The sequence below is a fragment of the Bactrocera oleae genome, chromosome 6 (genome assembly GCF_042242935.1).
Source record: "Bactrocera oleae isolate idBacOlea1 chromosome 6, idBacOlea1, whole genome shotgun sequence".
Lineage (NCBI taxonomy): Eukaryota > Metazoa > Arthropoda > Insecta > Diptera > Tephritidae > Bactrocera > Bactrocera oleae.
In genome coordinates, this window is record NC_091540.1 from 46009656 (window position 1) to 46025288 (window position 15633).

General features: G+C 36.9%; 1 protein-coding gene across 1 annotated transcript in view; it reads right to left on the minus strand.

The window, feature by feature from the left end:
- The window catches only part of LOC106620999 (uncharacterized), a 65369-nt gene extending 59298 nt beyond the window's left edge, over positions 1-6071 (minus strand). The window contains exon 1 of the mRNA XM_070111310.1: positions 5777-6071. The gene's annotated coding sequence lies outside the window, so the exon portion shown is untranslated. The remainder of the gene's footprint in view (positions 1-5776) is intronic.
- Positions 6072-15633: the final 9562 nt, after the last annotated feature.

Here is a 15633-nt window from a genome sequence, read left to right on the forward strand (position 1 = left end):
TTGATAAAAAGTTAAGCGCACTAATAACAATATTATTAAGTAGAAAAATTTTTTTTCGTTTAATTTATTTTTCATTACATTTTAAATTTATTCTTTGGACAAAAATATTGCTTAAGTTACATTTAGTTTTTGTATTACAATTCAAAAAACGGTTGGCCTCAAGGGCCATCCCTGCAACTTCCCGCTAATTTCATACGTTAACGTTCAAATTTCGCTTTTTTCACTGCTTTAGAGCTCTTCGAGCTCAAAAGTTTAATGGGAGTTTAATATAACACTATTTCCCAAATTTCTCAAAGACTAATAAATTTTTTTTTTATTTTTTTTTTATTTTGTAAAAACACCCCTTTGGGGAATTTATTTTATAGCAATCTAGTAAATTAATACTAATAAACTATTTGTTTCTGACTTAAATTTATACGGTTTTAAAATTACAAAATGCTTATCCTATGATATTCATTTCAGATGTTAAACTTATACATATGTATGTATTAGAGTCACTATTTTAGTGAGACCTGAACAATGATTATTTTATTTTATAGTTCATTTTTTTTTTTTTTTTTTTTTTTTTTTGTTTACACAAGTTCGAAAGGTTTTACTCGCTTTAATCTTCTGGTAAGGTGATTTCTTTCGTTAACGATGTCTCGTTTTTAAATTTTTTGTTTTCGATATCTCGCAAGTAAATCAACCGATTTCGACCCGGTTTGCGGCAAACGATGTGTTTTTTCAAGGTTTAGAACTGATTAGTTGGTGTCGATCGATCAAGTCGTTTGGAAGAAATACGAAAAAAACGAGATTTTTGAGATTTCTCGAAATCTACTGGTTCGATTAGGTCCAAACTTACACGTAATTCAAGTGCAACGAAACCCATTGGAATGCCGTTTAGTTTATTCAAATCGGTTGAGCCGTGTAAAAGTTATAAGAGGTTCACATACATCCACACATACATACAGACATACGGGGTGAATCCAATATATTCCCGATTTTTAGAAAATTTTCAATATTCTTAGCGGGAAGTTAAAAAACAATTAACCGAGTGTTCTTTTGCTGCATCATGTTAATCAAGTACCGATGTGATATGTCCACAAAGCATACTCAAGTTTTTAACTAAATTCTAAGTTTTTATTTTTAATATTCAAAACACTGATTAGCTTATGTATGTTTGTATGTTTATTAAATATGAGCATAACATGGTATGTACGTTGGTGTGCGTGTGCTCGTAGTTTTTCATAATGCGAACTGCGCATTTGCGCTGTGTTCGCGTTGGCATTGTCGCCCATTTGCTTAGTTAAATGGAAGTTAAAAGATTTATGGCTTTTGGTGTAGAATTTTTCATTACAACATTCACACATACGTATATATACATATATACATATATCTATGTAGTTGTGTATGAAACTGCAGACTTTTTTACATTTCGCATAACTTCAAAACACTACATCATCTATCGCTGGACACTGGCATACTTACATACTTATATATATACAGTACATATGTAAGTATGTATATAAATGCCATTTTTGTATAAGTTAGTACTAGTTTTTGTTGACTGCGTCACGAACTTGTGCAGCCAATTTCCATGAGTACAACTTTATTTTATTATTGGACATTTGACTTTATTTACTTTAGTTTTTTTAAATGTTTTTTGTAGTATTTATTTCATTGCCAGCGCAAAAAAATGTTGTATGTACATATTGCTTGTTTGCTACTAAGCTACTGTTGCCACGAGTATTCGCCGTTTTTGTTGTAATTAGAAACACTTTGTATTCTCTATTTATTCTATTCGACAGGCTGAGCAGCGCTTTCGAAACGAAAAAGTTTAAAGCAGTCATTTGCGTTTCAAACTTTTTTAAGTTGAGCTTAGTCTTCGGTATTTTTTTCGTCTCCTTCGAAACGCATTACCGCACACGGGCGACTCATTTGCTCGCTCATTAGCGTATTGCTTAACGCTTTGGTGACCGCTTAAAGCTTAGCAGCAGCTTAGTGGCTTAGCGGTGCTGTGTGTTTTGCAAATCGTTGCCGCTTAGGTTGAATGCCTGACCGTTAGACCTCTTGTGGCAACAGTCATACGCATACACATGTGAAGACATACAATCATAAATACCAGCATGGTATATGAATGGCTTTTCAGCACAAACTTTTTCCAACCAAACAAAGACGGACTTACATATGTATATGTCAGTGTTTGTACTAATTTGACCTGCTCTGCCTGCTGTGACTAAGCTAAACGCACTGCTAAGTTGAATAAACCACAAGGCTTTAAGTGCACAAAGTTTCGAAATTGTGTCAATTTTAGTTTAGAAGTCATCATTTGTGTTTTGTGCTCAGAATGCGGTAATTTTAAAGACGTTTTCAGATTTCAGTGTTTCCTAAACAAATTTTTATCCTCTCTAAAACGCAGAGAAGGTCCATCGTTTTCTTCTATACATTAAGCATGCATCAAATCGACAATTTGTTGTACAACACCATTTGGAACTATCTTAATTTACTAACTCTTGCGAACGTTGGAATAAGTACCATCAAATCAAGTCGAGACCCGTTGCGTGTTAGGGGTCTGTGGAACAGAGCCTCGTAAGGGAAACAGGATTATGTGTTTGAACCTACATACTTATACATTTGGTATTTTTTATCAGAATCCGAGCTCCGAACAACGCAATTTTTGTGAATTGTATTCTGTTATTATTATAAACTATTTTCAAAAATGTGGTCGATTTTTCGAAATCCAGTGGTATTTTACTGATCTTAATGAAATTGCTGGCAAGTGATCTAACTGTTTTTATCTGTACTTAGAATATTCTTAGATACCTTCAATTATGGAATATCAGCTGTCTAGCAAGCCCACTAGCCGGGACGACCATTTCTAAAACTTTTCCAATGAATTATAACACAAACCCGAAATGGCTGCTGTGATTTTGAATTGTGTTATCCGCGTTTTATGCAAATGTCAAAGCCGTCACCAATAAATCTGAAGACAGCCAGAGCTATAAATATGCGCACAAAAAAGCGTTCTTACAAACTACAGCAATTCGAAAAGGTGAAAGAACCAGCACAACTCCAAGAAGACACAAATAAAGTAGTAATAAAAGAAAAACAAGTCATAAAACTAGTGATGACAATAATTATCATAATAATAGTCCAGAGAACTAGCGGATTGAAATTACACGCTCACTTAAGTTCAACGTTTAAAAATTATGCCCAAACGTGTCAATGAAGAAATTACTAACGACACATTCCGAGCCAGCACACAAATCTTCAAAAACATGCTAAACAAAATAACAGTAATATAAGTGCCAGCAGTTTTGGTTTGGCAATTGCTTCATAAATAACGGTGAATTAGGTTGCTTTCACACCTGCTGCGAGAATTATTACACGTTGGTGGCGGAAATGTTGTTGTTGTATGTTTATGAGCTTATTACACAATGCCGAAACGTGCTGTTATATCCTTTATACGAGAGGAACCTTAGTTTTTTCCAACAAAGAAAAGAAACTTGCATTTTATACTATTGTGGATCTTTATATGAAACTTTAATACAATACTTCGCAAGTGAAATTTATAAGCATCTCAAAAAAATCAACATTTCGAGAATATTTGTTTATATTTACAGTACAGGGAAATGAATATAGCGACTAGATCACTGTCGAGACTTATTCGAGATGATGTCCACGTCAAAGCCAACCGTCGGTCAACTGGTCATCTTTTATCAACGCGCTTGAAGCAAATTGGCAAATTACACATAAATAAATTTTCCCTTTTGAAGAAGTTTTTAATAATCAAAATGACAAAATCTACGCAGTAACTTCCAAAGACGCAAAAAATGTTATTTCAAGGGGTCAACGTGGTCACCATCTAGTTGCTGTAATAGCTTGGTGGGGAGTCACCTGGAAAGGAGGTACATCTCTTAATTTCTGTGAAAAAAGGGAGTACAACTTAGACAAAAGTGTACAAGCAGGATGTTTTAGAAGCCGTGATAAAGCAGTTAAGCAATACTTTCTTCGATGGAGAGCATTAGATTTACCGAAACCACACAAAAAAGTGGCAAGTGGCTTAAAAGCAATATTTCTGGTTACATAGCTATAGAAGATTGGCCGTCTGAAAGTCCAGATTTGAATTCATTAAACTGAAGTTTATGGTCAGAGTTGGAGAACGTGGTCTGTCGAATACCCCACAGAAATTTGGAGAGTATCAAAAAATCTTTGGTTCGAGCAGAGCCGTTAATGCAATAGAAACTGTGCGTGCTACTGTTCATCAGTGGCCGAATCGTTTGAGGGCTTGTGTGAAAACAAAATACAATTTTGTGCCTCGCGTTTTTTATATACATATGTATTATTAAATAAAATTAACTTTTTTACAAAATATATTATAGTTACATATAACTGCCTGATTTTGTAATAGAACTTATGGCAGGACTAAGTATAACCGACTTAAGTTTGTTCTTAATTTGTGCTTAAAGAAAATACCAATATATCAAAATGAAATTACTTATGAATAAGAATGGAAAATTTTGAAATTGTAACCGAGAACAGATTTGTATGTTTCACCGATAAGACCAAAAAATGATTACCACGAAATGTACGAGTATAAATAGACCATACATGAAGCGCATATGAAAAGGAACATAAAAGGAACATTTATTTATATAATATTATATTTCTGCATTTTATGTTGCTTAACTGTTTACGTAATTGCTTTATATAAATATATATATATAGAATGTGTCTTGCAACTGTTTTGTATTCACTTCATCCATTTCATTGAGCCAAAGATTAATAGTTTTGTGAACAACTTATTCCCACTATTATGACAGATGTGTTGATATGTATGTTATGCCCATATATGTATGTGTGTATGTGTGGTTCTATAAATTATAGAGCAGTATCTGCTGCTTTTACTTATTCCAATGTATTTCGTTTTTATTTAATTTCTACTGTCGCTTTTTCATTGTTTATTGCTTTTGTTACGTGGGTATATACATTATTTTGCGATCTTGATTTGTGAACTTCTCATTCTCGCTGTAGTATATTCATATTTGTTACAGCCAATGTGGTTTATATTGTTGTTGTTGTGGTTTTGTTGTTACTGTTGCACTATTACGGTTTCATAATCGTAGCTTAAAAAGCACTCAACAGCACAGTTATTTAGCTACGGTTATATTGGTCCGTTGCTTGTCACACGCACACACACATGCGCGTTAAGCAAATTACCGCGCTGTAGCTAGGCGGCTATGCGGCCAGCCACACAACACATGGCGCGGCATGACATTTGGCTAAGCGGTGGCCAAGACGCGGCCGCGCCGTTTCTAATCGCGTCGATCAGCACCCGCAAAACATTCACAATAACAATGCCAGTCGATGTCGATGAGGTAAAAACAAAAAATGCAAAAAACCCGAACAATCATAATAACAGCACAAACAATAAAAACAACGACAACAGTCGAACGCCAGCAGCGCTGTTACACCTGTTACGTTTACATTGAAATCGTATGGCGCGGCAACGTGCTTTTTTCCGTGTTGTTATTTTACCTTTTACCTACTCTTTTTACTCTATTTCACTAAGCAGTTCACACACTCACACATGCGCATATGCATTTCCATTTGTAGTACGTTTCAGTTGATATGCATTCTTACACGATTACAGCGCGCGCGCGCCCGAGCACATTTCAATTTGTTCAACACTAATGAGCGCGGAGCGGTTGGGTTGCGAACGCTTTGGATTTGTAATTACGTAAATATATGCAGACATATGCAAACATATTTTTATGCTGTGTATGCTTGTACACACCTTAAAAGCATATGAAGACGTAGAAGCGTCGACAAACACAAATTTGTATTGCAAATGAAGACGGCAGCACTGCCATCCGCGCTGACACACTGTAAGAAACTGAAAAGCCCAACTCGAAGCAAGCGCTTGTGGAGGCCCCATACAGCGATCGCTCTGCTGCGGTCGCTCGCCATTTGCCACTGAGTGCAGAAGTTTGTAGAGCGCAGAGCGGTGGGGTATTGTTGGTGCGACGCGTTGTGGTGTGGTCGCGCTTTGGCCAAAAGCGTTGAAGAGGTTGTAGATTTTGAAGTTGGTTCACATACTCAACTAAGCGCGCCGACAGTTGAACTTAACGCTATAAAATGAAGCACAGCCGGAGCAAAAGCAAAAACAAGCAAGCGTTCAGAAGTTAAGCGAATGAGCGTGTGAGCGCTTGACGCAGCGCATTCGTGCTTACCATGTTGATCGACTTTGTGTGAGCCGGCGCTTGCGCTGCCGTTGTCGCTGACTATGGCGCTGGCATTATAGCTATCGCTGGCAAATGCTAACAGTCGGCAATGAGCGATTTGTAAGTTGCAGGTTATCTGCTGTTGTTTAGCCACCACATTTTTGCTGCTGCCCAAGTCGTTGGTGTTGTTGATGTGTTGATGGCACTATTGTTGGTTGCCATAATATTGTTGTTGTTATGGTTTTATTGTTGACTATTTCATTTTTTTTGTAGTTGTGTCTGTGCTTGGTTTGTCCGTTGTCATTTGTTTCGCTTTATTGAGTTGAAGCTTTTTATGCTTGGAAATTGCACGGCGGTTTATTCGGTTTGCTTTTGGTCTTTGGTTTCTAACAGAAAAGAAATTGAAACTTTCCTACATTAGAGTTGAACGTGCTGCCGCATTTACTGCGAAACTCGCCACACTTAAGTCGCTGAAGGAATTTCAATTTGAAATGAAATGAAAGCGGAAATTATTTGAAATAAAATTAGAGTTGTGAACACCGACCAACACACCCATACATACGTATATTTATACACTGTATAATCGGAGACGCTATAAAACATAGGTATATTTATATGTAGTATGACGAGCTGAGTTGTTTTAGCATTTCCGTCTGTCAACATACACCCGAAGTTTTTTGTGATATCGATGTGAAATTTTGCTCCCCAAAAAGCTGCTCATTTGTCAGGACCGCCGATATCGTACCACGGTAGGTTATATTTGTTATTCAAACGTATCGTTCAAAATCAAGATATTTTCTCTATATACCTTTTTATGCTATAAAAAATGCAACTGTGAAGGGTATTAAAGCTTTGGTGCAGCTGAAGATAACGTTCTTTCGATCTAAATCTGAAGTCAATTTTAGATCATTTATTATTTACTTGAGCGTTGAGACACTTGTCTTTATCTAAACTTTATTATTCTTGTAAATCTAAAAAGTTTGCACACAGAAATTTAATAGAAATCGCCAGCTTTATAAACAGTTGGATGACTTAACGAACATGTTTGTGATTATATGCCCACCTCGAATCATCTTCACTACAGTTACCTAAACCGATTTTGGACTGTCCAATGCAATACTTTAAGGCTACAGTTTCGAAGGTTGTCACCTACTTTAGAGATTTATACAAAAAAATTATAAAATAAATGAACTATACATAAGTTAGCAGTTAAAAATATTTTAACAGAGTTGCCATCTATTTAAAATTGTAATTTTATATAAAATAAATGAACTTTTGCAATATAGATATCAAAATGCAGAGATTTAAAAAAGCTGAAAGTTAAAAAAAAAATTGAGTAGCGTAGTCACCTGGTTAAATTTTTTTATTATACAAGTATAAATTTAATAAAAGTGAAATTAAATATTTTATTACCACTAACCAACTAAGGTTTAAGAAAATTTTCCATTCCAGATTTAGTTGTAAACGTGTTGCCAACTCTTTGAAAATTTGTATTCAACTAAATTAAATACTACAATATTGTTATTAAATGAAAGGAATTTGAAATTACTTCAAAGCACATATCAGCGAACTAGTTTCATATTGTATAAATATATAATATATCCGAGGAGAGATCATTCTTACGGGCTTGACACTTCTAAGAGTATGATTGAACTTTGCTGATCGTTGAAATGAAATAATCAATGGTTTCACCAGAATATGCTTTTGAATATATTTCTAAACTTCATTCGTTGAATTGTTGGAGCTATCCCAGCTATTCTAGTTCTTCACATCTTCAACTTATGCCATATATCTCATTTATTTCTTGTGTGGTATATTAAGACCAACTTTTACTAACTGCAATACTTGAAAACATTTCTCTATCCGAACCTATAATAAGGCTTCATACTAGGCTAAATGTAAAATGCTGATTCTCAGGGATGACTTTTGATAGCTATATGTAGTTCCGCTTACGTCATCATATCGCCTTGTGCCTTGAGAGGGTATTCTGGTTTAGAAATTTAAAAAAATTATTTTTTTTTTCGATTCTATTATTGTAGTATAACCCTCTAAGAATATGTCCCTAAAAAGGTGTTTTGAAATTTCAATTATTTTCGGAGTTACAGCTCATTTTCTGATGCGACGACAAAAACGACTGGCAGCTCGGCGGAGATTTAAAGTCGTTTTTCTTAGATTTATTTTTTTAGAAACGGTGTATATGATATCTCAAGTTCGACTCAATCGCTTTACTTGAAATTTTATACAGAGTTTCTTTATACATTATACTATCGCACTACTAGAAGATTTTTTTATATATTTTTTTTCTAAAACCCTCTCGTAGTGCTATAACTACATTCTTCCTGTTTAAGGATCACTCAACAATTTCGTGTTACTGGGAATCCTGATATCCTGCGCACCAGGACACGTCTTTTTTTTTTAGTCCCCCCTTTGCCAACATGGAATTTTTTGAATTGAATTGTACTCTTTAAATATCAATAAAAAACATTTTAAAAAAATGTGTGGTACAAATATTTTTTTATCGGGTCTAAAAAAGAGCGTAAAATTTGGCTTATAAATCAGAATATCCCCTTAAACACACACTTCAAAAAAAGGTTCTGAAAAGAAAAACGCCTTTTAAGCACTTCTAAGTGTTTTACGATTTTCGCCTTCAAATCCGGTCTTCCTTTAGTGAGTACTGAATGAGTGAAACAAAAACGGAAAAAAAAAATTCTCGAAACATGCAAAGTGCGCAAAATGAATAGTAATTGTGTGCCATTCATGCATTTTTCGCATTCAACTTTTAAGTATCAAACCAAACTTTAACATTTAAATAAGACTTCGCTCTTGTTGTTGTGTCTTTTTTCGTCGTTTTCGAAGTCACAGATGTCAGAACGGCTGCACAAGGGACGGATGAATATGCAGCACGCAGTACAGCACCTGAGCGCATGAATGGCAAAACATATGTAAATACTCGTGGATGTGCGCATGTGTGTATCTATATGCCTTTGGAAGTTGAATGGTGGTGACGGTGCTGCGAGCGGAATAGAGGTGGCAAGCTGTCTCACTATGGCGGGTAGCAGCGATGTCAATGCAAACACGACAGCATGCAACATGCGACAACAACAACGCAACCAGAATAGAGTACAAACGGTTGTGTTTGCATGTATATATGTAAATTGTTGCTAGCGCTTGCTACTTATGCTGCTGTCACAGCGCCACCAACAACAAAGTAGCGCATGCAACAGTTGTGTGCTTTGCTGTGTTTTGACTGCCACCGTGTCTGTGTGTTTGTTTGTGTTTTCCTATTTCGTTTCAGTTTATATTTACTTTCGTTTTATTTGCGCTTGTTGCTTTGTGTTTTTGTTTTGATACTCATTTTTGCCGAACCTCAGAATTTTTTAGGTGTAGCAAAGCGTCTGAATTCTTTTTTGGTTTTTTGACTTGCCACGATGAGAGAGGGCGAGAGGCCATAATCACACAAACAAGAAGTAAACACACCACGCTGTTGCGGACCGGTCTCGGCTTTGGCACAATGTTTGGGCTATCTTCAATGAGTTTTTGTGGTTTCGTTTCGGAGCCCACTTGTTTGGATTTTGTGAGCTTTTTATTGTCAGCTTTATTACAGTTTTGTGGTTTGCAGTGTTGCAATATAACAAATTCGATAAAGCCCCTTTGGCCTTTTGTTAATTTATTGTTGTTCTTTTTATTCTATTTATCGGTTGAAAGAGTTGCTGCTGGTGGCCGAAGGTCGGAGCTTTGTTTGTCTGTGAATACACTTTGTGACTTCTTAGCGGTTCTGCTAATATGACAGTTTCATGATAATAATAAATAAAAGATATCTTCAGTTGGACCAGCCTAAATGTATACCCTTCTGCAATATGTCGCTACTAACCTATTAGATCTAACACTGAACCTAGATATCTCCTGCGCTTAGCACCTTAGTCGAAGACCAGCTTCTGTGCGATTGCGAGATCTTTTTGGCCTAGAGTAGAACGCAGGAAATCTACTTTGCCCTCATTAAAGTTCATCTTACCGCAATCATATGAGTTCTTACTGGACATTGTCCAATAGGCATTCTTGCGGTAAGACTTAAAATCTTGTCGAACGCAAATCGTGAAAGTTGTATGGGTGAAGTTGATGTAGAAATATTCATGCTTTTCCAGCTTTTGCAAGACCGAGGTTGAAACATCTCGGCAGTCATACCTACGGCAAACCAGAAGACATAGCTGAAACGGACATTAGCCGCCTAAACAAATTTGTCGATTTTAAGAGGGCTTTTAATGATCAATTATGTATGAGTTTAAGGTACCACAACGGGCCATCGTTTTAAGCTGTCCAAGGTAAATTTTTTTAGAATCGACGCCTTAACCTAACCTAACCCATGTGAAGTCTAATCACTATAAAAAATATTATTTTTAATGAAAACTATTTTAGCTTTAACTTCCCAATATAACCAAAAATTATTAATTTGGAAAAAATTTTTAATACCTCCATGAGTTATATATTCAACGTTCCTAAAATCTAGAAAATAATCCCTCATTTATAGTATAGGTGAGGGGAGCCGTAACTTTTCGCGTCTCGTTTCCCCATTCCGACCTTAGGAAAACTATTTTGAAATGCTGCTGAGGTGACTTTTTCGTAGATTTCAGATCACATTACTTATCAATTAATTTCATAATCCCGGCTTGGTATTTATTCCGTATGACCGTATTTATTATTGGAGAAACAAAATTAATGTGATCCGTAATATTTTCAATTTTCGAAATCTAAAAACGTAGTACTCAGATGTGCTGAAGGACTTAACTCAGATTGGTACTTATACAATACAAAGCGAACCATTTCGCTTGTTGGATAGTCGGTTCGGATTTCAGTAAATTATATTCAATTAATGATCGCAACACTGATCTGTGATTTGGGGGTCCGCAACTAAAGATCCAATATTTATATAACAGCACTCGATCCCAGAGATATTTCCTCCATACCTGGAGCTTCCGCTTTCTGTTGACTTGATTTAGCAGCAAGTTGAATTCAAATCTAACCTCACGCCCGTTTGGATTAGCCCACCCAATGTGACCTACATACATTCCCCATAAGTAGTCTGCAATAGCATCCTAAGCAATTTACACATGTACACAATGGACAAACGTAACTGTAAATCGAATTAAAGTGAGTAAATCTCACTATGCGATAACAGTCTATTACAACCGGGAACGGCTAAGTGCTATGGTAAATACCATAAAAATTATACACTGCGTGATACTAAGCGCTTCCACGAGCACACCAACAGCCTCACAAAGCCACATACACTCACACACCTGCGCACATGCGATTACTGCCAGTCAATCGCAAATGAATGCCATCAGCGCAACCGCGGTGAGGGAAACGCCAAGCGACTGCGATGGTTGAGAAGCGATTATCCAGCGCCGTGAAGGAGGAGTGAAAGAGGCCAAAATGCGCTTTCGGCGCTTAAACACACACTCGCACACGTGAGCGCTTGCATAAATGCCTGCAGACACTTGTGTCGGCATCACAACAATTCATTGCAGCTGTGACGTAATTGCAACACAATGACGACGCTATTGATGATCATCATGAGCAGCGATGTTGTTGTTGGTTATTGCAGGTACTATTGATGATTACGATGACGGTGGTTAAATGTGCTGTTGGTGTTTTTGTTGTTACCGTCGCAGAGCGCTGAAGTGCCGAGCATGCGCGCCAGTGACTGTCATGATTGTTTAAGTATGTATCTTAAGTGGTATTCGTAGCCAAATTGCAAGAAACGGCAGCAGCAAAAACAATGCCAGACAACAACTCGCCTGCAAGCAATGCAGATAGTCGCGCGTACAAATTACAGTTGCATGTGGCAGGCAGCAAACGGCAAACGGCTCATACGCCAAATCGCTTAATACTCTCATGTCGGTTTGCAGCTTAACACAGCTCAGCTTTCTTGCCTGATCCAATGGTCGGTCGGTCGGTCGGTCGGTCGGTTCGCCCAACTTTGTGGCATTGCAACTAGCAATTGGTGTTTATTTTCCGTCTGAGTTTCGATTTCAGCGCTCGGTTGCCGTCTTCGGTTTCACGCCTGGCCACTCGCCTGCCCGCTTGCGTTCGTCCATCCGAGTTGCGGTGGCATAACAAGCAATTACTACTCGTTGTCCGACGCCGATCAAGCGTTGATCCCCCAAAACCGCCACTTGGCCGCGTCGCAGCGCAGTTTAATTCGTATGCACACAGCTTAAGTAATGCTGCAATCGGCGCACAGTAGCCAAGCAGTCAGCCAGAGCCCGTCACTTGCAGCGCCGCATGTTGCAAGTTATGATTTGAGTGGCAACGGCGCTTTTCCGACTTGAACGTGTTGCTCGTTGCTGTAATTTTAACGCGCTCGCATTTTAATTAAAAGCGAAAAACGCTCATTGCTGCTAGCCACCGGCATCTCGGTGTGGAGTGGCGTGGAGTAGCTGTTCGACTACTTTGGCAGTTGGTAAGTATAGCCGCGGCGAGTGGCAACCTGCCAAGCATATCGAACGTCAAATGATGTGTGTCAACAACAGATTATGCGGGAATGTATGAAAAAATGGAAAAGCCATCGAAAAGTTACATTTATATGCTTCGATCGGCGGTGTTGCAAAGTAATTGAGTACTTTATTTATGAGAAAATGCTAATAGCAGCGACAAAGGCTACACAAATATTATGTTGACTGCATTAAAAATGAAATGAGAAATCAGCAAAAATATACCTATACTTTGTGCTATATAAATGTTTGTGAAATTGAGATCTCAATTTTTTATACCGAACGCGAGCTTCTAAAGAATAGTAACTGGTCAAAGTAAAGTTTTTTTGGAAAACCAAGGAAGCTTAAACAGGTTTTAAAATAGGTTAATCTACTTTTTGATGCATCAAAGTTACAGACTGAGTCCAACTGAGTTAGCACTTCTTTAAAGTTCATACTAGGGTGGAACGAACACAATGCTCCTATCGGCAACGGAAACTTAAGTAAGTTTTTTCGAAACAATCATACACCGAATATATTCCTACATATGAAGCATGACATGAAGCTACATATATTGATTATGTAAAGGGTATAGAAGAACGAGAAGATCAAGGCCATGGGTTAAACGATAATTCAATCGCAATTCAGGCGTTGTAAGACCCCGAAAGCATATATTAAGTAAGAACATGTGCACATGAAGCCTCAAGTATAGCTACTGATGCCTTCCCCAATTCCAGTCATACCAACTCCATATTTTTTTTGTTATTACAGCGGCATAAAACCTCCCTAAAGTTATTTGGAAGAATGTTGCCGAGTTGACAGTTCTTGTACGGATAAAAATCGGGTCGATTCCGGTTACGTAGACGGTTGTGGGAACGGTAGTCCATATTTTTCTTAGTCTACAGCGATACATAAGAAGGTCAGAGAAAGCTTCATGAGCTTGGCAGGCACATTTATTATGCTTTTGTTTTTTAAAGATAATAAGCTACAGAGTCACAGAGACTTATAACTTAGAATGTGACCTTTGGGGCAGAATTTGTCTGCTTACGTTTCTAACTCTACGAATTACATTGCACTCGCTAACAGCAAGTGATCTAGAGTACGGACTAATTGAATGTTTAAAGCTTTTCTGAGCTTCCACTTTTGCAAAAACTTCATAAATTTGTCCATTTCGCTTTTTATTACATAACAATTCAATTGCAATGCAATAATTTGTTGCTCAATGGAATTTTGATGTGGCATTCTAAGTGCCCGCCGAATTAATTAAATACAATAACAACAACTATTGTGCAACAACAACAACAACATTGACGCCATCAACAAGCACAACAAGCCGACAGCAATCTACAAAACTATAACGCATTAAACAGCAATAAGCTAGACATAATCTATCTGTTCGATGGCTGTGTGAGTGCGTGTGTGTCTGTGAGTCGAGTTGTTTGCTATTTGCAACATTGCAGCGAAACATTGCATTTATTGATATGAAAATTGCTATGAAAAGCGAACAAAATAATTTATGACGAGATAACGCTTTGCATTTTAAGTAGTTTTAATAGAGTTTCGCGCAAAAGTGAAAGAGTCCAATCGTCCATTCGTTCAATCGGCCGCTGGCTGGCTCGTTTGTTTGATGGCCTTTAAATGGTGTTGAAAAGCATTTAAGTGAGTTGTTAATCGATCGCCAATGCGAAATTGTTGTCGGGCATAGGTGTCATACATATTTTCATGCTATTATTTATGTTTTTTTTGTGGAGCTGTTTTCGATCCACTTAATCGCAGATTTTAACATACTTTTAACAAAGATATGTGAGAATGTTGGAACGTGAAGTCATTTGAGTGCAATGTTTAACCCAAATGAACATATCATCTATGTATGTGTACATGTGTGTATGTAAATCTATGAACGCTTTAAGCATTCTGTACTTGGCAGATAGATTTCATAGCGCTGGATGTTGGCAAGGGTTCGAATTATTTTCTTCCTTCATCCCTTATAGTTCATGTACAGCTTCTGTCGCCACATAACTATTGATTAGTGACCGCAATATTCATTTTTTAATTAGGTTTTTTCTAACTGAAAGCTTAAGTCTGTCGTGATCTCAGAAACCAATTTGGTGTGTAATTGTTTTAATAGTCACCCTTGGGCTATTTAGGATACTTCAAATGGCATTTTCTTTATTATTATCGAACCACACAGTTTGAAGTGGAATATGAAGTTGAAAACGAGACAATTCTCGACGGAAATCATATCATTGTAGAGTAAATTTTATCTCTTTTGAAGATCACTTTCTTCTTTGATGTTTCAACGATTGCTTCTACTTCAAAATCTGTCAAATGGTTGGTCTGCCCCATAACTCGATGCTAAGGCCTCTTACCCCTTACACTTCCTTCTGAGGAATTCCACCCATTTGGCTTGATGTCTAATACATCGTCATAGATGTGTGAAATATCGAAGCAGTTTAGCACTCAGCCGTTGGCTTATTGCTCCAGCGTTTGTTAGTATAACTAGTACCCTTCTCTAAATGTTGACAGTGTATATGAGGTCAGAGTAAAGGGACCTTACTGGGAAGTAAAAGTCTGAAGGATATTGTACAAAATATGTATTAAATAGCTAAGGTTACCAGAAAATGTATATAATAATATAGAACGATTCCCAAATTAGGCACAATAAAAGTTCAGTTTAGAAAAGTAAATTAGTTCACAATAACGGTACACATACTTGCTATTCCGAGGGGTTATAAACTCTCGGACTCTCTAAAACTGTCTTCTCAAATCTAAAGTCCAAAAAAAAAACCAAAATTATTATTGCAATACTTGAATACAGGTAATGATCTAAGGACTAATGAAATATCGATTTTTCATAAAATGGCGGCTTCTAAAAAAACCGTTATTTTGGGAAAAACTTTACACTTCAAAGTGATTAAAAAATGATCATCGAAAATCATATTTTTTCAATTACTACCTGA